Genomic DNA, 26,309 nt, shown 5'->3' with positions numbered 1-26,309 from the left:
CTAGACCCTTATTTCTCACCATATGCAAAAATCAAATAAAATTCATTTCATCTAAGACCTGGAAATATAAAACTACTAAAAACGAACATTGGAAATATTCTCCAGGACACTGTTCTGAGCAAAGATTTCTTGAGTAATACCGCAAAAGCACAGCCAACCAAAGCAAAAATAGATAAAAGGATTCACATCAAGTTATAATGCTTCTGCATAGCAAAGGAAATATTCAATTAAGTGAAGAGACAACTCACAGGACTGGAGATAATATTTGCAAACTATCCATCTGACAAGGGATTAATTACAGAATATGTAAGGAGCTCAAACTACTCAATACAAAAAACCCTAATAATCTGATTTTAGGAAATCAGTATGTCAAAAAGATAGCTGCAATCCCATATCTATGTTCAGCACTATTCGTAATAGTCAAGATATGAAATAAACTTAAGTGTTCATCAACTGCCAAATAAAGAAAATGTGGTGCAAATATACAATGAAGTATTATCAATCCATAGAAAATAATGAGATCCTGTAATTTGCAACAACATGGATGAAACTGGAGGACATTATGTTAAGTAAAATAAGCCAGGTACAGAAAGATAAACTTTTCATGTTCTCACCTATTCATAGGAGATAAAAATTAAAACAACTGAACTCAAGGATAAAGAGTAGAATGATGGTTAGCAGAGGCTAGGAGGGGTGGTGTCTGTGTGGGGGGCATGAGGTGGTGACTAATATGTACAAAAATAGTTTGATATAATGAATAAGATCTAGTATTTTATAGCACAACGTGATGACTACAGTCAACAATAATGTACTGTACATTTAAAAGTAACAAAAAAGTACAATTTGACTATTTATAACACAAAAGATAAATGCTTGAGCTGATGGATAACCCATTTACCCTGATGTAATTAGTACACACTGTATGACTATATCATGTATCCTATACATATATATACTTACTGTATACCCATAAAATTAAAAATTAAAAAAATAAACTTATAAATACATTTTTATACCTTTTGGTGTGGTTCCCACATCTGAGCATACCTTCTAAGAGAGTAATTTTAAAAAGTACAAATGCTGTAGGTGTATGTGTAGATATTAAAATGTTATTTATAATAGCAAAGATTGGGGTCATCTGTGACACTGACAACAGAGGAATGTTGGATACATTTTAATACTGTGTTTCTCCATGCACCATCTAACCAAACACTTAGTGTATATCTATAACAGATAAAGATATTTTTTAAATCACAACTTCAATATCTTATCAAAACCAATACAATAAAGGTCATTTAGAAATATCTTCAAATCACTTAATAGAAGTCTGTTTTAAATTTTCCTTAATTTTCACAGAAATATCTGTTTAAATCAGGTTCCAAACAAATTTTATGCATTATTGTTGAATATCCCCCTAAAGTCTTTTTAACTTATAACAAGCTAAAACTGACCCTGTATTCTGTGTCATTTTCTTTCAAATGCCAGTTAGTTATTCAAAAAATCTGGGTCATTTGTCATATAGAATTTCCCACATTGTATTTGGCTAACTCTTTGTGGTTATCATTTAACATGTTTTTCTAAGCTTCATTTTTTCCTGAAAACTGGCAGTTGGACCTAAAGGCTTAGTAGGATAAAAGCTTATTATTATTATTTTTTTTACTCCAGCAAGAGCAAGGCAGAGATGGTACTGTATGCTTCATATTGCATTATATCAAAAGAAATGAAATCTTTGCTTTTCCTGCCTTTAGTAACAGTAGATTTCAATGATGAAAGTGGAATTCATTTTTAAATGAAGGTCCCAATTAGCTTTCATCTGAAGGGTTAAACAGCCATTCATGACTAATACTTAGATCCACTGTTTCTTTATTTTCTTTCTATTTTTGTTGAGGTAGGGTCTTTCTGTTGCCCAGGCTGGTCTCAAACTCATGGTCTCAAGTGATCCTTCCACTTCTGCTTCCCAACTGGCTAGAATTACAGGTGTAAGCTATGCCTCCAGCTATTATTTCATTAGGAAAAAAATTATATAACAATCTTACTTCATTTATAAGCTGTATTTATACTCCAAAGAATAACTGTTTCTTATTCCTTTCCTGGTTTCACTGAAATACAATCCATGCAGAGTAAATACATAATATTTTCCAATTTTCAGAATAATGAGTTAGTTCCTGTGAAAACCCCAACTTTGATGAGAATTTTTAAAAGATCATGAACACATGTATTTTTAATGTTTTGATGTGTTTCAATTCATTGAAGTTATTACTATTTAGATAGTTATGTTTGGCCCCTATTTTTGGCCAGTAAGCTTCCCTAAAAGTCAATTTGTATGTCCTTCTGACATTACCCCACACTTTGCATATCTCTTGGCTTTTAGAGACAACAAGATAACCACACTCATTTTGGAGTTGTCTTGCCCTAGAGAGGAACTACAATCTCCTTCATTCCAAATTTCGGCAGAAGAAGAAGAGTGTTTCATACTGGTGTGTCTGCAGGCAAGGACGAGGGAAGAGTCCAAAATTGGGAGTAGGGGGAATGGAGATAATACTTCTGTGGATTTTAATGAGAACTGGCTCTGTAGGAGGTTTCTCTCTGTGTATTTCTTTCTCTTATTTTTTGAAAGCCTAAGGGCTTTCATCATTGACTTCTTGAATGATTATGTCACATTTATCTCACTACTTTCTAGTTTGTTTTTACTAAATTTGAGAAATAAAGTTTGGAGCCAGAAAGCACTTTTAGCCAAGAGTCAAAACACTTGGATTCTCAGAACCTGCTAACTATGTGGCCATAGACAAAACCTAAAAATGCTCTGGCTCTCATTTTTTTTTCACTTACAAAATGAGGATTATAATAAGTGCCAACTTAACTTTCAGAAAAGATGTGCAAATATTACTAAAACAAAAGTGGGATGGCTTCAAAAAACACAAGTGTACAATTGTGTGTTGCTTAATGACAGGGATTCACTTTAAGGAATACATTGTTAGGTGATTTCATTGTTGTGCAAACATTATAGAGTGTACTTTACATAAACTGAGATGGTACAGCCTACCACATACCTAGGCTGTATAATATAGCCAATTGCTCCCAGGCCACAAACCTGTATAGCATGTTGCTACACTGACTAGTGTAGGCAATTTTATTTATTTATTTATTTATTTGACAAGAATGAGACTTTAATCAGTTGTAAGTGGAGTTTATAGTGTAGACAGTTTTAACACAATGTTAAATATCTGTGTATCTAAACATATGTAGATGGAGAGGACAGAGCAAGATGGCCTAATAGAAGCCTTCATTGATCATCCCTCCCATAGGAACACCAATATAACATCTACACAAAAAAGCACATTCACAAGAACGAAAAATTATGTGAGGTATCACAATACCTGGTTTTAACTTCATATCACTAAAAGAAGCACTGAGGAGGGTGGGGAAAACAGCCTTAAATGCCACCCTTCTTCCATACCCCCAACAGTGGCCATGTGGCCAGGATAATCTATGTGTTTGGGTGAGGGAGAGTGTGGTGAACGAAGTGCTGCTCTGTCACAGCAGAAAGGAAAACATGGCTAAACTCAGCTGATGCCTACACATGGAGGGGGGCACATTTAGACCAGCTTTAGTCAGAGGGGAGTTAGCTATCCCAGTGGTTGAATTTGAGTTTTGGGAAGCCTTGCCCATGAGGGCTAAGGGGTTCTGGGGTCCTAAATACGCTTGAAATGCGGTCTAGACTACAAGGACTTGCAATTTCTAAAAAGTCCTAGCACCGTACTGGGCTCAGAGCTAGTGGATGTGGGACACCAGCCAGGGTGACTAAGGGAGTGCTTGTCCCTCTCCCCCCACAAACCAAGCAGCACAGCTTGCAGCAACAAAAGTGACTCCTTCATTTTGCTTGAGGAGAGGAGGAGGGAGAGAAGAGTAAGGGGGACTTTGTCTTGCATCTTGGATACCAGGTCAGTCATATTAGGATAGGGCACTGGGAAGAGTCATGAGTCCCCCATTCCAGGCCCTAGCTCTGAACAACATATCTAGACATACCCTAGACCAGATGAGAACTTGCTACCTTAAGGAAAGAAGCCAGTCTGGCAGGATTAATCACCTGCTGACAAAAATGCCCTTGGGCCTTGAAGAACCAGCAGCAATACCCACATAGTTAGTCATGGGCCTTGGGTGAGTCTCTGAGATATGCTGGCTTCAGGCACCAGCTTGGCCACATTGGGTAGAGCACAAAGAGGGCTACTGAATTCCCTGATTCTAGGCCTTGGCTCTTGGGTGGCATTTCTCAACATGTCCTGGGCCAAAGGGGAGCCCACTGCCCTGAAGGGTGAGTCCCAGGCCTGATGGCTTCACAAAAGGCTGACTGAAGAGCCCTTGTGGTCTTTAAGTGAACATCTGTGATAGCCTGGTAGTACCTCTCTTGAGTCTCTGGTGGTGGTGGCCATGAGGAAAGGCTCCTCTGCCTGGGGAAAAGGAAAAATATTATCTCATGGTTTGAGTGACACCTTAGCTTCAATACAATAGAACACCAGGCAGATTTCTAAGGTATTTGATTCCAGTCCCTGACTTCCAGACAGTACCTGTGGACCCACCTGGGGACTGAGGAAACTCACTACCCTGATGAAAAAGACAAGCCTGGTTGGTTTTGTCACCTGCTGATTATAGAGTCCTAGGGCCTTGAGCAAACATAAGCAGTAGACAGGTAGTGGTTACACTGGGCTTTGGGTGAGACCAAGTGCTGTGTTGGCTTCAGTTCTGACCCAGTGCAGTCTCAGTGGTAGTGGCCACAGAGGTGTTTATGTCTAGCTTCAGGCAGCTCAGCAGGTAGAGAGAGACTCTCTTTGTTTGGGAGAAAGTAAAGGAAGAGAACAAGAGTTTCTGTTTCTGCCACTTTCAATTTTCCCCCCTAAGTATAATGTTGACTATGAGTTTATCATAGATGGCTTTTATTACCTTAAAGTATGTCCCTTCTATGCCGATTTCGCAGAAGGTTTTAATCATAAAAGGATGCTGGATTTTGTCAAACGCTTTTTATGCATCTCTATTGAGGTAATCATATGATTTTTGTTTTTAATTCTGTTTATGTGGTGTGTCACATTTATTGACTTGCATATGTTAAACCATGCCTGCATTTCTGGTATGAAACCCACTTGATCATGGTGGATAATTTTTTTGATATGCTATTTGAATACTCACAGTCAACTGATCTTCGAAAGAGCAAAAAAAAAAAAAAAAAACCAACAACAACAACAAAACAAACAAACAAACAAAAACATAAACTGGGAAAAGGCCCCCCTGTTCAACAAATGATGCTGAGATAACTGGCAAGCCATGTGTAGAAGAACAAAATTGGATCCTCATGTCTCACCTTATACAAAAATCAACTCAAGATGGATCAAAGACTTAAACCTAAGACCTGAAAACATAAAATTTCTAGAAGATATCAGAAAAACTCTTCTAGACATTGGCTTAGGCAGAGTTTATGACGAAGAACCCAGAAACAAATGCAACAAAGATAAATAGATGGGAGTTAATTAAACTAAAAAGCTTCTGCACAGCAAAAGAAATAACCAGCAGAGAAAATAAACAACCCACAGAGTGGGAGAGAATTTTCATAAACTATGCATTAAAAAAGGACTAATTACCAGAATCTACAAGGAACTCAAACAAGTCAGCAAAAAAACCCAAATAATCCCATCAAAAATTGGGATAAGGACATGAATAGGTATTCTTGAAAGAAGACATACAAATCACCAAAAATTATATGGGAAATGCTTAACATCACTCTTTATCAGGGAAGTACAAATCAAAACCACAATGAGATATCACCTTACTCCTGTAAGAATGGCCATAATCAAAAAATTAAAAAATAATAGATGTTGGCATGGATTTGATGAAAAGGGAATGCTTTTACACTGCTGGTGGGAATGTGAACTAGTACAACCAATATGGAAAACAGTATGGAGATTTCTTAAAGAACTAAAAGTAGATCTACCATTTGATCCAGCAATTTCACTACTGGATATCCACCCAGAGGAAAATAAGTCATTATATAAAAAAGACACTTGCACATGCATGTTTATAGTGGCACAATTCACAATTGTAAAAATATGAAACCAGCCCAAATGCCTATCAATCAACAAGTGGATAAAGAAAATATGATACACACACCATGGAATACTACTCAACCATAAAAAGGAATGAAATAATGACATTTGCAGCAACCTGGATGGAGGTGGAGACCATTATTCTAAGTGAGGTAACTTAAAAAACAGAAAACCAAACATTGTGTGTTCTCACTTGTGAATGAGAGCTAAGTTATGAGGACACAAAGGTATAAGAATTATAAAATGAACTCTGGGAACTCCAGGGGAAGAGTGGAGGGGGAAAGGTTAAAAGACTACACATTGAATACAGTGTACACTGCTTGGGTAATAGGTGCACCAAAATCTCAGAAACCACCACTAAAGAAATTATCCATGTAACCAAACACCACATGTTCCCCCAAACTATTGAGATTTTTTAAAAATACAAAATAAATTAAGATAACACAGAAAAGGGATTCATAATTCAATTAGATATATTTAATAAAGAGATTGAAATAATTTAAAAGAATCAAGCAAAAATTCTGGAGTTATAAAATGCAACTGACATACTGAAGGCATCAGAATCCCTTATTGGCAGAATTGATTAAGCAGAATAAATAATTAGTGACCTTGAAGAGAGGGTATTTGAAAATACACAGTCAGAGGAGACAAAAAAAATAATAAAGAATAAAGCACACTTACAAGATCTAGAAAATTCTCTCAAAAGATCAAATCTTAGAGTTATTGGCCTTAACCATTTATGGGTTAACTCATTATGGGAAGGGGTAGAGAAAGAGATAGGGGTAGAAAGTTTTTTCAAAGAGATAACAGAGAACTTCCCAAACTGAAGAAAATATATTAACATTCAAGCACAAGAAGTTTATAGAACACTAAGAAGATTTAACTCAAAGAAGACTACCTCAAGACATTTAATAATCAAACTCCCAAAGGTCAAGGATAAAGAAGGATTCTAAAAGCAACAAAATGAAAGAAACAAATAACTCACAAAGGAGCTGCAATATGTCTGGAAAGTTTAAAGGCCAGGCAAGAGTGGCATGACATATTTAACTTGCTGAAGGAAACATCTCTTAACACAGAATATATCTGGCAAAAATGTCCTTCAATCATGAAGGAGAAATAAAGACTTCCTGACAAACAAAGCCTGAGGTATTTTATCAACACCAGACTTGTCCTATGAGAAACACTAAAAGGAGTTCTTCAATCAAAAAGTAAAGAACATTAATGAGCAATAAGAAATTATCTGAAAGTATAAAGTTCACTGTAAATAGTAAGTACTCAGGAAAACACAGAATATTATAACACTGTAATTGTAGTGTGTAAACTACTCTTAAGTAGAAGAACTAAAAGATTAACCAAGCAAAATAATAACTACAACAACTTTTCAAGCATAGACAGCATAATAAGATATAAGAGAAACAGCCAAAATTAAAAAGGGGAGAGATAAAGTGTAGAGTTTTTATTGTTTTTTTTTTTGCTTGTTTGTTCATTTGTTTATGCAATATGTGTTAAGTTGTCTTCAGTTTAAAATAGTAGGATATAAGATAGTATTTGCAAACTATCTTATATCATGGTAATGTCAAATTAAAAACCCTACAACAGATACACAAACAATAAAAAGTAAGAAATCAAATCATACCACCACAGAAAATCACCTTCATTGAAAAGAAGGAAGGAAAGAAGGAAGAGAAGACCACAAAATTACCAGAAGAAAATGGTTATTTTCTTCTAATGGCAGGATTAAGAGTTCTCACTTATCAATAATAAAATTGAATGTAAATGAACTAATTTCTCTGATCAAAAGATATAAAATGGCAGAATAGATTAAAAAAGAAGACCCAGTGATCTGTTGCCTACAAGAAACACACTTTATCTATAAAGACACACACAGACTGAAAACAAAGAGATGGGAAAAGATATTCCATAACAATGAAAACCAAAAAAGAGCCAGAGTAGCTATACTTCTATAAGAAATAATAGATTCAAGTAAAAGACTATAAAAAGAGACAAAGAAAGTTACTATATAATGATAAAGGGGTCGATTCAGCAAGTGGATATAACAATAGTAAATATATATGCACCCAACAGTGTAGCTCCCATATATAGAAAACACATATTATTAGAGCTAAAGGGAGAGATAGGCCCCAATATAATAATAGCTGGAGATGACAACACATCACTTTCAGCATTGAAGAGATTTCCAATTTAAAAAATCAACAAAGAAACATCAGACTTACTCTGCATTATAGATCAAATGAACCTAGTAGATCTTGACAAACATTTTATTTTGTGACTGCAGAACACACATTCTTCTCTTCAGCATGTGGTTCATTCTCAAAAAAAGACCACATGTTGGTACACAAAACATGTCTTAAAACATTCAAAAAATTGAAATAACATCAATCATATTCTCTGGTTACAGTGCAGTAAGACTAGAAATTGATAACAAGAGGAATTTTGGAAGCTACACAAACACATGCAAATTAAACAATATGCCCCTGAATGACCAGTGGGTCAATGAAGAAATTAAAAATAAAATTGAAAAATTTCTTGAAACAAATGATAATGGAAACAAAACATATCAAAACCTATGGGATACAGTGAGGGCAGTACTAAGAGCGAAGATTATATCTATAAGTGCCTACATCAAAAAACTAAAATAACTTCAAATAAATAACCTAACAATGCATCTTAAATAACTGGAAAAGCAAAAACAAACCAAATCAATAATTAGTAAATAATATCAGAGCATAAATAAAATTGATACGAAAATACAAAAAACAATAAAATAAAAAGTTAGTTTTCTAAAAAGATAGAGAAAATTAACAAACCTTTAGCCAGATTAACTAAAAAAAGAGAAAAGACCCAAATAAAATTACTGATGAAAAAAGAAACACTAAAACTGATACTAAAGAAATTCGGAAAATCATTAGTGGCTACTATGAGCAACTATATGACAATATAATGAAAAATTAAGAAGAAATGGATGATTTTCTAGACATATGCATCCTACCAAGATTGAACCATGAAGAAACCCAAAACCTGAATAGACCAATAACAAGTAATGAGATTGACTCTATAATAAAGTCTCTCAGCAAAGAAAAGCCTGGGACCCAAGAGCTTCAATGCTGAATCTTACCAAATATTTAAATAACTAATCCCAAAAACTACTCCCAAAACCAGAAGAGATAGAAACACTTTCAAACTCATTCTATGAGGCCAGTATTAATCTGACATCAAAACCACAGACACATAAAAAAATACTACAGGCCAATGTCCCTGATGAATAATGATGCAAAATCTTCAACAAAACGCCCACAAAATAAATTTGACAACACATTAAAAAGATCATTCATTATGACCATGTGGGATTTATCCCAGGGATAAAGTTTGGGTCAACATATGCAAATCAATCAATGTGATATATCATATCAACAGAATGAAAGACAAAACAATATCATCATTTTAATTGATGCTGAGAAAACATTTGATAAAATTCAATATCCCTTTATGATAAAACCCCTCAAAACACTGGGTATTGAAGAAGAAATCTACCTCAACAAAATAAAAGCCATTTATGACAGATGCACAGCTAGTATCATACCGAATAGGGAAACACTGAAAGCCTTTCCTCTAAGGTCTGGAACACAAAGATGTTCACTGTCATTCAAGATAGTACTGGAAGTTCTACCTATAGCATTCTGACAAGGAAAATAAATAAAGAGCACTCAAACTGGAAGGAACAAAGTCAAATTATTATTGTTTGCAGATGATACAATCTTATATTTTTAAAAACCTAAAGACTCTATGATATGGGTTGGATCTGTGACCCTGCCCAAATCTCATGTCAAATTATAATCCTCAGTTTTGGAGATGGAGCCTGGTAGAAGGTAATTGAATCATGGGTGAGAATTTCCCCTTTGGTGCTATTCTTGTAATAGTGAGTGAATTATAGTGAGATCTGGTTGTTTAGAAGTGTGTAACACCACCTGCCTCTCTCTCTCCTGTTCTAGCCACGTGAAATTATAGCTCCCTCTTTGCCTTCTGCCATAATTGTAAGTTTCCTGAGGCCTCCTCAGAATTTGCAAAAATGCTGTAATGTTTCCTGTATAGCCTGTGGGATCATGAGCCAATTAAACCTATTTTCTTTATAAATTACCTAGTTTCAGGTATTTTTTATAGTATAGCGGTGAGAGCATAGACTACACTCCACCAAAAAAATTAGAACTGATAAATTCAGTAAAGTTGCAGGATACAAGATCAACATTCAAAAATAAGTAGCATTTGTATATGCCAACAGCAATCAATCTGCAAAAGAAATCCCACTTTCAATAGCTACAAACAAAATACAATACCAAAGAATTAACCAAAGAAGTAAAAGCTTTCTGCAATGGAAGCAATAAACACTGATGAATGTCTAACTACCCAAAGCAATCTACAGATGCAATGCAATCCCTATCAAAAAACCAATGACATTCTTGAAGTAGAAAAAAAAAAATCCTAAAATTTACATAGAACCACAAAAGACCCAGAATAGCCAAAGCCATGTGGGGCAAGAGAACAAAACTGCAAGCATCACATTACTTGAGTTCAAATTATATTACAGAGTTATAGTAACCACAACATCATGGTACTGACATGTAAGCAGACATATAGAGCAATGAAACAGAATAGAGAACCCAGAAATGAATCCATACATTTACAGTGAAATTTTTTACAAATATGGCAAGAACATACACTGAGGAAAGGATACTCTCTTCAATTAATGGCGCTGAGAAAACTGGTTACTCATATGTCTAAAAAGAAAACTACATCCGTATCTTTCACCATATGCAAAAATCAAGACAAAATTTATTAAAGACTTAAATCTAAGACCTCAAACTATGAAACTACTGCAAGAAAGAGAAACTTTAGGACATTGGAGTGGGCAATGATTTGAGTAATACCCCACAAGCCTAGATAACAAAGCAATAATGGACAAATGGGATAACCTTAAGTTAAAAACCTGTACAGCAAAGAAAATGATCAAAAAATTGAAGAGACAACCCATAGAGTGGGAGAAAATATTCGGAATCTGTCCATCTGACAAGGGATTAATAACCAGAATATATAAGGAGCTGAAACAAGCATATAGAAAAAAATCTAACCATGTGATTTAAAAGTGTACAAAATATCTGAATATATATTTCTCAAAAGAAGACATACAAATGGCAAATATGTATATGAAAAGGTGCACAACATCATTCATTATCAGATAAATGCAAATCAAAACTACAATGAGATGTCTTCTCTCCCCAGTTAAAATGGCTTTTATCAAAAAGGGAGGCAATAAAAAATATTGGTGAGGGTGTGTATAAAAGAGAATCCTCATGTGCTATTGATGGGAATGTAAATTAATACTACTATGGAGAACAGCATAAAGGTTCCTCGAAAAACTAAAAATAGAGCTACCATATGATCTGTGGGTATATACCCACCCCCCCGCTCCACCAAAAAAAAGAAATCAGTATATTGAAGTGATGTCTGTACTCCCATGTTTATGGCAGCACCATTCACAGTAGGCAAGATTTGGAAGCAACTCGTGTCCATCAACAGATGAATGGATAATGAAAATGTACATATACATAATAGAGTGCTATTAATCCATAAAAAATAATGAGACCCTATCATTTGCAACAACATAGATGGCACTGGATTTCCTCATTTTAAGTGAAATAATCTCAGGCTCAGAAAGACAAACTGCATCTTCTCACTTATTTTTAGGAGCTAAAAATTAAAACAATTGAATTCATGAAGGTAGAGAGTAGATAAATGGTTACCAGAGGCTGGGAAGGATAATGAAGAATGAGGGGAAAGTGAGAATAGTTAATTCATGTAAAAAAAGAAAAGAATATCCAAATAAATGCAATCTTTAATGACAAGGGGCATTACCATCAACTCCATGGAAGTTCAAAAAAACCCTTAGAGACTACTACTGACACCTCTCTGCACACAAACTGGAAAATCTAGAAGAAATAGGTAAATTCCTGGAAACTTACAACCTCCTAAGATTGAACCAGAAAAAAATTGAATCCCTGAACAGAGCAATAGTGAATACCAAAATTGAATCAGAAATAAAAAGCCTTCCAACTGGAAAAAAGCCCAGGACCAGACAGATTCACAGCTGAATTCTACCAGATGTATAAAGAAGAGCTGGTACTATTCCTACTGAAACTATTCCATAAAATTGAGGAGGAGGAAGTCCTCTTTAACTCATTCTCTGAGGCCAGCATCATCCTGGTGGGAAAACCTGGAAGAAAGGCAGAAACACAACAGAAAAAGAAAACATCATGGCATAACCTTGATGAACATAGAAGCAACAATCTTCAACAAAATACTCTCACACCAAATCCAGCAGTACGTCAAAAAGCTATTCCACTATGATCAAGTAGGCTTTACCCCTTTGATGCAAAGTTGGTTTGAGATATGCAAATTAATAAACGTGATTCATCACATAAATAGAACTAAAATTTAAAAAATCATATGATTATCAGAAAAGTCATTTGATAAAACTCAACAATCCTTCATATAAAAAAATCCTCAATGATAATAGCCATCTATGACAAACCAATAGTCAACATCATACAGAATGGGCAAAAGCTGGAAGCGTTCTCCTTGAGAACTGGAACAAGGCAAGTTTGGTAACTCTCACCACTCCTATTTAACGTAGTATTGAAAGTTATAGCCAGAGAAATCAGGCAAGAGAAAAAAGTAAAAGGCATCGAAATGGGAAGAGAGGAAGTCAAACTATCTCTGTTTGCAGATGATATGATTCTATACCTAGAAAACCCACAAGTCTCTGCCCAAAGGTTTCTAGATCTGTTAAACAACTTCAGCAAAGTTTCAGAAAACAAAATCAATGTACAAAACTCAGTAGCATTTCCATACACCAACAATGTCCAAACTGACAGCCAAATCAAGAACACAATTCAATTCACAATAGCCATAAAAAGTATAAAATACCTAGGAATAGAGCTTAACAAGTGAAGTCTAAGTTCTCCACAACTAGAATAATGCAACACTGCTCAATGAAGTCAGAGATGATGTAAAGAATTGGACAAACATTCCATGCTCATGGATAGGAAGGATCCATGTTGTTAAAATAGCCATACTTCCCAAAGCAATCTAGAGATTCAATGTTATTCCTATCAAACTACAAATGACAGTCTTCACAGAATTAGGAAAAAAACCATTTAAAAATTCATATAAAAGCAAAAAAGGAGCCCAAATAGCCAAGGTAATTATAAGCAAAAATAACAAAGCTCGAGGTATCTTGTTAATGGCTTCAAACTGTGCTACGAGGCTACAGTAACCAAAACAGCATAGTACTGGTACGAAAACAGACATTTAGACCAAAGGAATAGAATAGAGAGCCCAGAAATAATGTCAGACACCTATAATAAGGTGTCTATGACAAGGTTGGCAAAAATAAGCAATGAGGAAAGGACTCCCTATTCAATAAGTGATGTTGGGATAACTGGCTAGCCATATGCAAAATATTAAAACTGGACCCTTTCATTACACCATATATAAAAATAAACTCAAAATGGATGAAAGACTTAAGTGTAAAACGTAAAGTTATAAAAACTTTGGAAGATAACCTAGGAAACATCATTCTGAACATAGATCTTGGCAAAGACTTCACAATGAAGATGCCAAAAGCAATTGCAACAAAAACAAAAAGTGACAAGTGGCACCTAATTAAACTAAAGAGCTTCTGCAGAGCAAAACAAAACTATCAAGAGCATAAACAGACACCCTACAGGATGGGAGAAAATATTCACATACTGTTCATCTGACAAAAGTCTAATATCCAGAATCTATAAGGAAGTTAAACAAATTTACAAGTAAAAAGCACACAACCCCATTAAAAAGTGGGCAAAGCATGTGAACAGACACTTTTCAAACGAAGACATGCATGTCGACAACAGGCATATGAAGAAATGCTCAAAATCACTAATCATTAGAAAAATACAAATCAAAACCACAAAAAGCTACTGTATTAGGGTTCTCCAGAGGGACACAACTAATAGGATATATATATACACATATGAAAGGGAGTTTACTAAGGAGAATCAACTCACAGGATCACAAGGTAAAGAAATCCCACAATAGGTCGTTTGCAGGCTGAGGAGCAAGGAAGCCAGTAGTGGCTCAGTCTGAGTCCCACAGTCTCAAAATTAGAGAAACCAACAGTGTGGTCTTCAGTCTGTGGCCAAAGGCTCAAGAGCTCCTGGCAAACCACTGGTGTAAGTCCAAGAGTGCAAATGCTGAAGAACCTGGAGTCTGATGTTCAGGGACAGGAAGCACCCAGCACAGGAGAAAAATGAAAGTTAGAAGACTCAGCAAGCCAGATATTTTACTTTCTTCCGCCTGCTTTTTCTAGTCACACTGGTAGCTGATTGGATGCTGCCCACCTACATTGATTGTGGGTCTTCCTCTCTCAGGCCAGGAACTCAAATGTTAATCTTTTCTGGAAACACCCTCACAAACACAGCCAAAAACGATAATTTGCATCCTTCAATCCAATCAAGTTGACAATGTTAACCATCGCAGTTACCATCTCACACCAGCCAAAATGGCAATTATTAAACAGTCAAAAAATAACAGATGCTGGCAAGGTTGTAGAGAAAATGGAATGCTTATACACTGCTGGTGGGAATAAAATTAGTTCAGCCATTGTGGAAAGCAATGTAGTAACTTCTCAAAGAACTCAAAACAGAATTATCATTCAACCTGGCAATCTTATTCTTGGGTATATACCCATAGGAATAAATCATTCTAGCAAAAAACATATGCATGAATATGTTCATTGCAGCACTCTTCACAATAGCAAAGACATGGAATCAACTTAATGCTCATCAATATAGACTGGATAAAGAAAGTGTGGTACATACACACTATGGAATATTACGCAGCCATTAACAATGAGATCATGTCATTTGCAACAACATGGATGCAGCTGGAGGCTATTATTCTAAGGAAACTAAAAGAAACAGAAAACAAAATACCACATGTTCTCACTTATAAGTGGAAGCTAAACATTGAGTACACATGGATACAAACAGGAAACACAATAGACTCTGAGGCATACTTAAAGGTAGAGCATGGGAAGAGAGAGGATCTAAAAACTATTTATGAGATACTATGCTTATTACCTGGATGATGAAATAATCTGTATGCCAAACCCCTGTGACATGCAATTTACCTATATGACAAACCTACACATGTACCCCTGAAGCTAACAATTAAAATAGTAACTACAATAATAATATATAGCAGCTTAAAATAAAAGGAAAGAACTGATATATGTTTCCTGATACCCATTGCACATTTCTTTTTTTTTTCCTTTCACATTTTGTTTGTTTTTTTATTTTTTGTGTTTTTCTTTTTTTATTACACTTCTAGTTTTAGGGTACATATGAACAACGTGCAGGTTAGTTACATATGTATACATGCACCATGTTGGTGTGCTGCACCCATTAACTTGTCATTTAACATTAGGTATATCTCCTAATGCTATCCCTCCTCCCTCCCTCCACCCCACAACAGGCCCCAGTGTGTGACGTTCCCCTTCCTGTGTCCATGTGTTCTCATTGTTCAACTCCCACTTATGAGTGAGAACATGTGGTGTTTGGTTTTTTGTCCTTGAGATAGTTTGCTGAGAATGATGGTTTCCAGCTTCATCCATGTCCCTACAAAGGACATGAACTCATCATTTTTTATGGCTGCATAGTATTCCATGGTGTATATGTGCCACATTTTCTTAATCCAGTCTATCATTGTGGGACACTTGGGTTGGTTCTAAGTCTTTGCTATTGTGAATAGTGCCACAATAAACATACGTGTGCATGTGTCTTTATAGCAGCATGATTTATAATCCTTTGGTTATATACCCAGTAATGGGATTGCTGGGTCAAATGGTATTTCTAGTTCTAGATCCCTGAGGAATCCCCACACTGACTTCCACAATGGTTGAACTAGTTTACAGTCCCATCAACAGGGTAAAAGTGTTCCTATTTCTCCACATCCTCTCCAGCACCTGTTGTTTCCTGACTTTTTAATGATCGCCATTCTAACTGGTATGAGATGGTATCTCATTGTGGTTTTGATTTGCATTTCTCTGATGGCCAGTGATGATGAGCATTTTTTCATGTGTCTTTTGGCTGCATAAATGTCTTCTTTTGAGAAGTGTCTGTTCATATCCTTCGCCCACTTTTTGATGGGTTTTTTTTTCCTTGTAAATTTGTTTGAGTTCATTGTAGATTCTGGATATTGCAAAAATTTTCTCCCATTCTGTATGTTGCCTGTTCACTCTGCTGGTAGTTTCTTTTGCTGTGCAGATGCTCTTTAGTTTAATGAGATCCCACTTGTCAATTTTGGCTTTTGTTGCCATTGCTTTTGGTGTTTTAGACATGAAGTCCTTGCCCATGTCTATGTCCTGAATGGTATTGCCTAGGTTTTCTTCTGGGTTTTTATGGTTTCAGGTCTAACATTTAAGTCTTTAATCCATCTTGAATTAATTTTTGTATAAGGTGTAAGGAAGGGATCCAGTTTCAGCTTTCTATATATGGCTAGGCAGTTTTCCCAGCACCATTTATTAAATAGGGAATCCTTTCCCCATTTCTTGTTTTTGTCAGGTTTGTCAAAGATCAGAGGTTGTAGATATGCGGCATTATTTCTGAGTGCTCTGTTCTGTTCCATTGGTCTATATCTCTGTTTTGGTACCAGTACCATGCATGCACATTTCAATCATGGTAAATTACTGAGGTTTGAATCTGGCTTGATATAAAGATGTGAACTCCTTGGTTGCAGAAACTGCATTTATTTTTCACTACTATGGACTTGTTTACCCAGTAGTCAGTGGAATACCTGGCACATGGCTATGGTTAAGTAAATACATGTTGAATAAATAATTTTCTTTTGAAAGAAAGTTGATTAATGTAAGAGTTTGATGTATCACTGGCTCCCGAATGGGACAGGCTTTGATTCATGCACCAACAGGGTGGGACATAAACAGAAGTATAGCTATATTCATATTAAAAGCCATCACTCTAATGTTATGGCCATATTCATTGACTATTTCCATTCTACTCCCACCCAACCCCCAGAAAAAAGAAACAAAAGAACAGATCAGCTTGGATTCTATTACAGTGCTGATGGTAACAGCATCTTTGTAACCTACCTAATAGGTTGGTGCAAAAGTAATTGTGGTTTTGCCATTTTAATGGCAAATTTTAAAAACTGCAATTACTTTTGCACCAACATAATAGTATGCCAGAACTTTTCTTCATGTTTGCTGAGTTTGCTTTCCCTTGAGCTTGTAACAAGTATTGTTTTCTGCAACATTTTATTAGAACTTGATTTCACATGGACTGTGGACGGATATATCCATACTTATTTCAATCAGCTTATAAACTATTATTTTTTAAAATAAAGACATAGACCTAGATTCATATTCTTTTCTTTTCATTTGGGGCAGTAACTATTATAATATGCCTTTTGAGCATATCCAGTAATTTTAAAGCTTTACTCCCATGTACTAATATATTTTAAAAAATCTCTTTAAGTAGTATCTATTGCCCTTAGGACCATTTAATGTCAAATTATAATTTTTTGATAATCATTCTCTTATGTAATTTTTGAGATAGAAGCTGTGATATTATTTGGGGAGCTGGGAGCAATTTGGGGCTTGTTATAGGCATTTTTCCTCAATAAATTATTGAAAGGAGACTAAGGAAAAAATTATGACTATTATAAAATTGCTGATTACATGATAATAAACAAGGAAGTCATCTGGTTATCTTTGTTTTTCCTTCTGATAGTGCTTCAGATTTCTATAGATACAAACATCTAGGTGACTGTATGAAATTGTCACCATTTCCAAAGTATTTTATCAAAAATATATGATGCAGGTTCAATCAAGCCTATGATGATAGGCTTCATTTGTGTGGGAGTGACTAGGGAGGGAGAAAATATCAAAGTACAAAATAGAACATTTCTGAATAGAGCTACACATGCTTCGATTAGACAAATCCTAAGATTTTTGTACCATCTTCACATTCCCAATAATTCCGTTTCTACAGACTCCTGTAAAAGGAAGAAATTGGTTGGCGTCTCTGCAAGCCCCTCCTAGCCAGAGCAGTCAAGAAAATGCCATACAATGTATCCCCTTGTTTATTCTACTCAACATGTGCAGATCTTTGAATTTGTGTCTTTTATTAACTTGGCTTTTTGATAATATGGTCATGCACCACAAAACAATGTTTTGTTAAATGATAGACCTCATAGATGACAACAGTAGCCCTATAAGATTGTAACAGAGCTGAAAAAGTTCTATTGCCTAGTGACATCATAGCATAATTACTTTATTTTAAAAATAAATTTAGTGTAGCCTAGGTGTACAGTGTTTATAAACTCTATATTAGTCTCCAATAATATCCAGGGCTTCACATTCACTCACCTCTCCCTCATTGACTCATCCAGATCAACATCCAGTCTTGCAAGCTCCATTTATGGTAAGTGTCCCATCCAGTTGTGCCATTTAAACATTGTTTTGACCATATCTTTGTTATACCTTTCCTGTTTAGTTACACAAATATTTATCATTGTGTTATAATTACCTACAATATTTAGTACAGTAACATGCTGTATAGGTTTGTAGCTTAGGAGCAATAGACAACACTATCTAGGTTTCTGTAAATACTCTCTATGATGTTTGCAAAATAACAGAATTCTGTAAAAATGCATTTCTCAGAATGTATGCTATCATTAAGCAACATGTGACTGTATATGGTAACAGGACACACTTATAAATAAAAGAGATAAAATGGTAAAAATCTTCAGTAGCCTTTCAGAACAAACTGCTGAGAGAAAAATACATTGTGCATTGTGTGTTTGTAAATTTCCAAAGGAAATATATCATGAGGACAAATTGATAGAAATGATCAGGGTTTTTTTAAAGCGTAACTGGATTGGTGTATAAAGGAATATGTAGGATTTGAATTAATTATTTAACAAAATGGATACATGTGAAAAAGACAATGGCTTTTTTTTTTTTTTTTGCCTTTCTTTGAAGGACAACTGTTGCAGATGCTCTTAGATTTTACATACAACATGGAAAAACTTAAATCATCTTTAATTCTTGGGTGCAATATTTACAAACAGTAATAGCTCATATTTATATCACTCAAAGGTTTGCAAACCTTTTTTCTACATAGTTATTACCTTTATCCATATTAGTATATGGTAGGCAGATGAGAATTTGTCTTTTTTTACTTAAGGGAAATTAGCTCCAAGAGATTAAACAGTTAATGGGGCAGTATAGGAACCTGGCCCTCTGAGCCCCTGTGCAAGGGTTTGCCTCTTATTCACCACACATCTTCTGGGCTCTGGGAGTGAATGCTTCTTATGGCACCATCTTGAGCAAATAATTTCAGTTTTTCTGTTTTTTTTTTCTTCATTTGCCCCCATATCAGATGGATGATGTTTCAAGAATTCTTAGAGATTTACACATAATTTCTGTGTTTTCTGTTTTGCAGAAGAAAGAGACATACAAATGTGAGCTGTTGTCACAACAATGATAAGAAATCAGGAGTCGAAAGATGTGGAGTAAGGGGGAATTTCAGAGAAAACACAAAACACAAAATAGGAAACAGAGACAGGAGAAGATTGCTATGACAAAATTGCAGAAGGTGAAATCTTTGGCAGCCTCTTATTTCTCTGGAGAATATGATATTGTCAGGCTGAGGTGGAAGAATCACATGGTCATACTGTAAGTGCTATGGTTCCAAGTGGTAATGTTATTGATCAATTTTCAACCTGAAATTTGTAATGATAATCCCCACAAGTTGCTTGAGATCCTTAACAGTGAGGTTTTTAGTGAGTTTAACCAACTGTCAGTGCTTGAAAACTTGCCTACAGAGGGCAGCACAAATACAACTAAACTTAGGGGTAAAGCATGAAATGCATCCAGATTCACAATTGTTTCAGGATCCGCTTGCAACTGAAGCATTGGCTGCACAAGATTCGGCTGAGGGAATATATATAAAACAGAATATTCCTATATGATGTTAGTTTTAAAGGTAGATTTTTGGCAGTGGGAGGGTTAGCATTAACATTCATAATATCACCTGTAATATATGTGTTATTTTGACATTTTAATATTTTAGAATACAGATATGAATATGCTAATACCATTTTGAAGAGACAATGCCCATATATATATCACTTGGAATTGTTAGAAATTGGTTGAGAATAAAAGATGATCCCTTTTTATGAACTTGGAATTGTTAGAAATTGGATAAAAATTAGAGATGATCCCTTTTTATGACTTCAGCCTAGGAGTACATTGTAGAAAGCCAGGACCAAATCTGACACACTGAAACTTTGATTCCTGATTTTCAAACAAGAAAAAATACTAGGTGATGTAAACTGGCTTAACAAGAAGTTATGAATCCAGAACCTGGATGTCAGATATTGATGATCTAGGCTGAGGTGCCTATTCTCTGCCCTTGCCCTATCCTAAAACCGTATGGATGGAAATGAGCCCACCTTTTGCTCTGAACTGGTGCATTCCTTCCTCACTGCAGGTTGAAGAGGTCTTGAAACATTGAGCTTTCCTCTACAAGCAGAAGGATAGCACTGGCAGCCATCCACTGGCCCAGCAATATCCTGGATTGAGACGATATCATTTGCATTACTTGCTGAATGAAACAGTGAAAATGACTGCAGATAACCTCAACTAAGTCCAAGACATCATTTTCAAATCTGGACCAGCCCTTGCCATCTAGACTGAACAGAGATTGCAGTTTCCAGGAGAGTAGATGGAGTAATGATAAAAGCACCTCCCAAAACTTTTGCCTTGGTAGGTTTTGGATTTAGGAGATATCTGGGTTTCCATTCTCTTCAAATTTTCAATGACAGTGACTTCCAGTTCCCCACAAATTTCCCTTGATTTCCTGACCGTAGAGCCACATATTCATGTTCTTTCCATCCATATATTAATACATGGGTATAAGCCAAGATATAGGACTTCAAGCACTTTGCATGGATGCCCAGTCCATCTCACTGACTGTGTATTCTCTAAGCTTACCACTGGGCCTTAAGCCCTTTATTGAACGTAAAGCATTCAGTAAAGAGTTTAAGGGCTCTTTTCTTTATTTCTGCCACATCCAGAATGCTTGGTTTAGTTAGAATCTGAAAAGGAATTGTATTTAAACTTCTCATTTAGACCCTTCTAAGGAAAATGCCAAGAAAAGAAGGTTGTGATCTTTTTCTTGGTAGTTTCATAATAGAAAGTCTTAAGAACAGTTACAGTTGTTGAAATCCACCCTCTCTCTGATTCATTGAATTGGAGATAGCTATCCAACTACTAGTTGTCCTTTCTCACTAACTCTCTTAATTATTTCTAGGTGCTACAGAGTGGCACATAACTAAATATTATCAAAGAATTTTACAGTCCTAGGCCTTCTATTACTGTGTATTACAGTCTGCTGTAATCATTCTAATGGTCTAAGATGTTGCAACTAATTTACCCAAGGCCTGAACACCAGAAGTGCCAAAATTGTCTGGGAGTTTTATTCTGCATCCAACCATTACCAGGAAGGAGGATGTATTACTTCTCTTTTCTTTACAAGTGTCAGTGCAAATCCAGCCATCAAACAAAAGTTAGACCTAAAAGCTTTTAGATTACAGCGATTATTACAGATTTTACATGAGATAAAAATGTAATTGCTCCATTTCCTTTATTCTTTCTTTCATTTTCTTCCCTCTCACTGTATATTTTAGATTGTCCTGCTTGACTGCCAGGTCAGACCCAGCACACAAAGATATCTGTTATAAGACTGGGGAGCTGCAGTGTTCTTTTTCATAAGAAATGAAATGCTTGGAATTTTTCTTCCAAATGAATCACAAAACTTCCATGGTCATTTTCATTTTAAATTATTTTATGTCCATGTAAACTCATGCATTACCTATAAAGGAATAATATTTCCAGCCATGTGGATAGTGACAGAGAATGAGCTGAAGGCAGCAATCCTTCACAGGCAAAGTGGTGCATGCATTTTTTTTCATCTTCTTTTTTCCTTTTCCATATTCACTCATCCTTTTAAATTCTTTGAATCTACTTTTTCCTCCCTCGCTCCCTTCCCATCCTCCATCTCTATCTTTGTAATTTATTAATTCCTTTTCTTCTTTTTTCTCCAGACTTGGATACTTGTCCATCCTCTCATCATTCTCTTTCGTACACATTCTCTGACTTGTAGGTCCTAAGATTCTCATATTCTGAAATTAACCCTCTGCTTAACAGGGTATGTTTATAAACTATTTGACTGAAAAGGAATTGCCCAAGTTATCAAAGACATCCTGTCAGGAATGTCAGCCTTTTACTCTCATTCATGCTCAGAGAAACAGTGCTTCAGGGATTATAGCCCGGAATATGGCAGACTCCGATTTTAAATTTGTTTGCCCTTTGCCTCCTAATATCCATTTTCCCCTAAGTTTAACTGGGCATATTTCCCAGTTTGCCTTGCAAATGTGTTGCCATATAACTGCACTTTGTCTAATAAAATGAAACTGAGTATGTTTTGTGTAGTTTCTGGGAAGAGTCCTTAAATAGAGAAGGAACTCTGTTCTTATTATCTACCTTATGTCCTGAAATGCTTGCATGATGGCTGAAGCTCCAGCAGTCATTTGTAACCATTAAGACAAGAGTCTTTTCCTAGGGAGGATGAGATACAATAAACTGATAACTTTGTGGATTACTCATAATAGTCCTGAATTGCCTATATTTGTGCTTTTTTGTTAAAAAAAAGTGAAATAGATCAACTTTTATTATGTTTAAACTACTTTTTTATGGAAGTTAGCTATTCTATGCAGCTGAATCTGATTTTAACTGATGCACCCAGATTTTCCTAATTCCTGTTTCTACCCCAGATGCCCTGCTGCTTATCTGAGTTTCTGGAATGATTTCTCATTTGATTACTTCCTACATGTCCCTGTTTCCTAATGCATTAATATTGGGTTTGCCAATAAGAAACTTTTGAGTTGGAATATGGCTGATCATTTCTGTTTGCTAGATTTTGGTAACCAAATCATTTTGACTTCTAGGATCAGCCATTATTCTGATCCAGTTTTGATCCATGTTCTATTCTGCCTGTAAAATGTGCCCCAAAGTCATGTACATAACCTTGACCTTTGGGTTTTGGTGATTTGAGACCATTTCATTGATATTTCTCAATATCAATGAAAATTCTAGATGTTAATTCTTCATATTTTAAAAATTTTCATGTTGATTCTCACTTTTTTCCTTTGCTAAAGTTTCTCTCTTTATTTCTATTAACATTTTTTTCTATTAGTGTGTCCTTGTTATATGTTCAAAAAAAAATACTGAACAACTTAATTTACATATATTTTATAATGTAACTTATATCTGACAGTTTAATCTTCCTTAGTACTTCTGGTGAATGCCCTTTAGAATTAGAAGGAGGAAAATTTTACCTAATTATAATAGTTTACATATGCAAATGTTATCAGATTTAATAATCATGTTTCCCTAGAAATGATGAACAAAGCCACATGTGTTTTAAGTGGATCATAAATCTTGCTGATTAAGTTACTGTCCTGAGTCATTTACTATAAAGAACTTATAGTCATTAAACCTCTAAACTTTAGCTTAGCTCATTTATCAAGCAGATATTTCTGTGTTTAAGATTTAAACATGGAACTAGAAGCAGCTTCTCCACTCCTTCTCGAATCTCTGCCTGGTTCAGCCTGCCCGCCTCCACTCCTGCCTCCACCATTTCCATCAGGGTGACCCAGAAGTCCTACAAGGTGTCCACCTCTTGCCCCCTGGCCTTCAGCAGCCACTCTTACACGAGTGGGCCCGGTGCCCCATCAGCTACTTGAGCTTCTCCTGAGTGGGCAGCAGCAGCTTCACGGGTGGCCTGGGCGGATGCTATGGCCGGCCAGCAGTATGGGACCATCACTGCCGTCACAGTCAACCAGAGCCTGCTGAACCTGGAGGTGGACCCCAACAACCGGAGCATGTGCACCCTGGAGAAAGAGCAGATCAAGACTCTTAACAACAAGTTTGCCTCCTTCATCAACAAGGTACGGTTCCTGGAGCAGCAGGACAAGATGCTGGAGACCAAGTGGAGCCTCCTGCAGCAGCAGAAGACAGCCTCAGAGCAACATGGACAACATGTTCCAGAGCTACATCATCAACAACCTTAGGTGGCAGCTGGAGACACTGGGCCAGAAGCTGAAGCTGGAGGCAGAGCTTGGTAACATGCAGAGGCTGGTGGAGGACTTCAAGAACAAGTATGAGGATGAGATCAATAAGCCTATAGAGATAGAGAATGAATTTGTCCCCATCAAGAAGGATGCGGATGAAGCTTACATGAACAAGGTAGAGCTGGAGTCTCGCCTGCAAGGGCTGACTGACGAGATCAACGTTCTCAGGCCGATGTATGAAGAGAAGATCCGGGAGCTGCAGTCCCGGACACACCTGCGGTGCTGTCCCTGGACAACAGCCGCTCCCTGGACATGGACAGTATCATCTCTGAGGTCAAGGCACAGTACAAGGAGATTGCCAACCGCGGCCAGGCTGAGGCTGAGAGCATGTACCAGATCAAGCATGAGGAGCTGCAGACGCTGGCTGGGAAGCACGGGAATGACCCGCGTCGTACAAAGACGGAGATCTCCGAGATGAATTGGAACATGAGCCAACTCCAGGCTGAGACTGAGGGCCTCAAAGGCCTGAGGGCTTTCCTGGAGGCCGCCATCGCAGATGCCGAGCAGCGCGGGGAGCTGGTCGTTAAGGATGCCAACACCAAGCTGTCTGAGCTGGAGGCCGCCCTGTAGCAGGCCAAGCAGGATATGGCATGGCAGCTGCGTGAGTACTAGGAGCTGATGAACGTTAAGCTGGCCCTGGACATTGAGATCGCCACCTACAGGAAGCTGCTGGAGGGCGAGGAGAGCCAGCTGGAGTCTAGGATGCAGAACATGAGTATCCATACGAAGACCAGCAGTGGCTATGCTGGTGGGCTGAGCTCAGCTTATGAGGGCCTCACAAGCCCTGGCCTGGGCTCCAGCTTTAGCTCTGGCATGGGCTCTAGCTCCTTCAGCTGCATCAGCTCCACCAGGGCTGTGGTTGTGAAGAAGATCGAGACCTGCAATAAAAAGCTAATGCCCGAGTCCTCTGACGTCCTGCCCAAGTGAACGGCCATGGCAGCGCCCCCGTCAGCCTACCCTTCCTGCGGCTGTCCCAGAGTCCATGAGAAAGGCTGCTGTGCAGGAGAGCACAGGGAACACGAGACCCACCTGAGGTTTAGCCCTTGCCCTCAGCCCACCCGCAGGGGAGTTTACTGCCTGGGGTACCCCTCTTGCCCATGCCCCCAGCTACAAAACAATTCAATTTTTTTTTTTTTTTCCAAAAGAAAACCTCAGCTGGCTCTGAAAAAAAAAAAAAAAAGTAAACGTGGCTTACAATGAAGAAATCAATTAAAAATTTAGAGAAAATAGGCCGGGCGTGGTGGCTAACTCCCGTAATCCCAGCACTTTGGGAGGCCAAGGTGGGCGGATCACGAGATCTGAAGATCGAGACCATCCTGGCCAACATTGTGAAACCCGGCTGTACTAAAAATACAAAAATTAGCTGGACGTGGTGGCACGTGCCTATAATCCCAGCTACTCGGGAGGCTGAGGCGGAAGAATCACTTGAACCAGGGAATCGGAAGTTGCAGTGAGCCAACATCAGGCCACTGCAGTCCAGCCTGGCAACAGTGCGAGACTCCGTCTCAAAAAAAAAAGAAAAGAAAATTTAGAGAAAATAAGCACAAATTAGATGCCCCCAGACTCTTAGCAATTGTTTTTTTCTCTTTGGCTTTAATATCATACCTTATTGCTATGAACTCATTTACACTGAAGATAATTTTAATATGGATTAAGAATAAGAAAAGTATAATACCTTGTATGATACATAAACACTCAGGTTCAGATGAGTGAACAAAATAACTAGAGTGAGAGAATACTGTATCACATGGCTTGATTAAACTTAGCCCTATATGCTTCCTAAGGGAAAAGAAAGGTAGCTGGATTAAACAGAGCAGTGGAAATTAGAGAGAACTTGACTTTAGCACTGAAATATTTCACTGAATAAAATCTAATAAATATGAGAAC

The 26,309-nt window shown here is 36.9% G+C and overlaps 1 long non-coding RNA gene and 1 pseudogene across 1 annotated transcript in view; both read left to right on the top strand.

The window, feature by feature from the left end:
* The window catches only part of LOC129018872 (uncharacterized), a 232,057-nt gene extending 209,347 nt beyond the window's left edge, over positions 1–22,710 (top strand). Inside the window, exons 3-5 of the long non-coding RNA XR_008495447.1 lie at positions 19,670–19,902; positions 20,720–20,994; positions 21,542–22,710. This is a non-coding gene — a long non-coding RNA (uncharacterized LOC129018872). The remainder of the gene's footprint in view (positions 1–19,669; positions 19,903–20,719; positions 20,995–21,541) is intronic.
* Positions 22,711–23,181: 471 nt separating this feature from the next.
* Positions 23,182–25,349, top strand: LOC129018776 (keratin, type II cytoskeletal 8-like; annotated as a pseudogene).
* Positions 25,350–26,309: the final 960 nt, after the last annotated feature.

The sequence above is a fragment of the Pongo pygmaeus genome, chromosome 17 (genome assembly GCF_028885625.2).
Source record: "Pongo pygmaeus isolate AG05252 chromosome 17, NHGRI_mPonPyg2-v2.0_pri, whole genome shotgun sequence".
NCBI classification, from domain to species: Eukaryota; Metazoa; Chordata; class Mammalia; order Primates; family Hominidae; genus Pongo; species Pongo pygmaeus.
The sequence above is the reverse complement of the archived record's forward strand: the minus strand, read 5'-3'. Positions and strand labels throughout refer to the sequence as shown.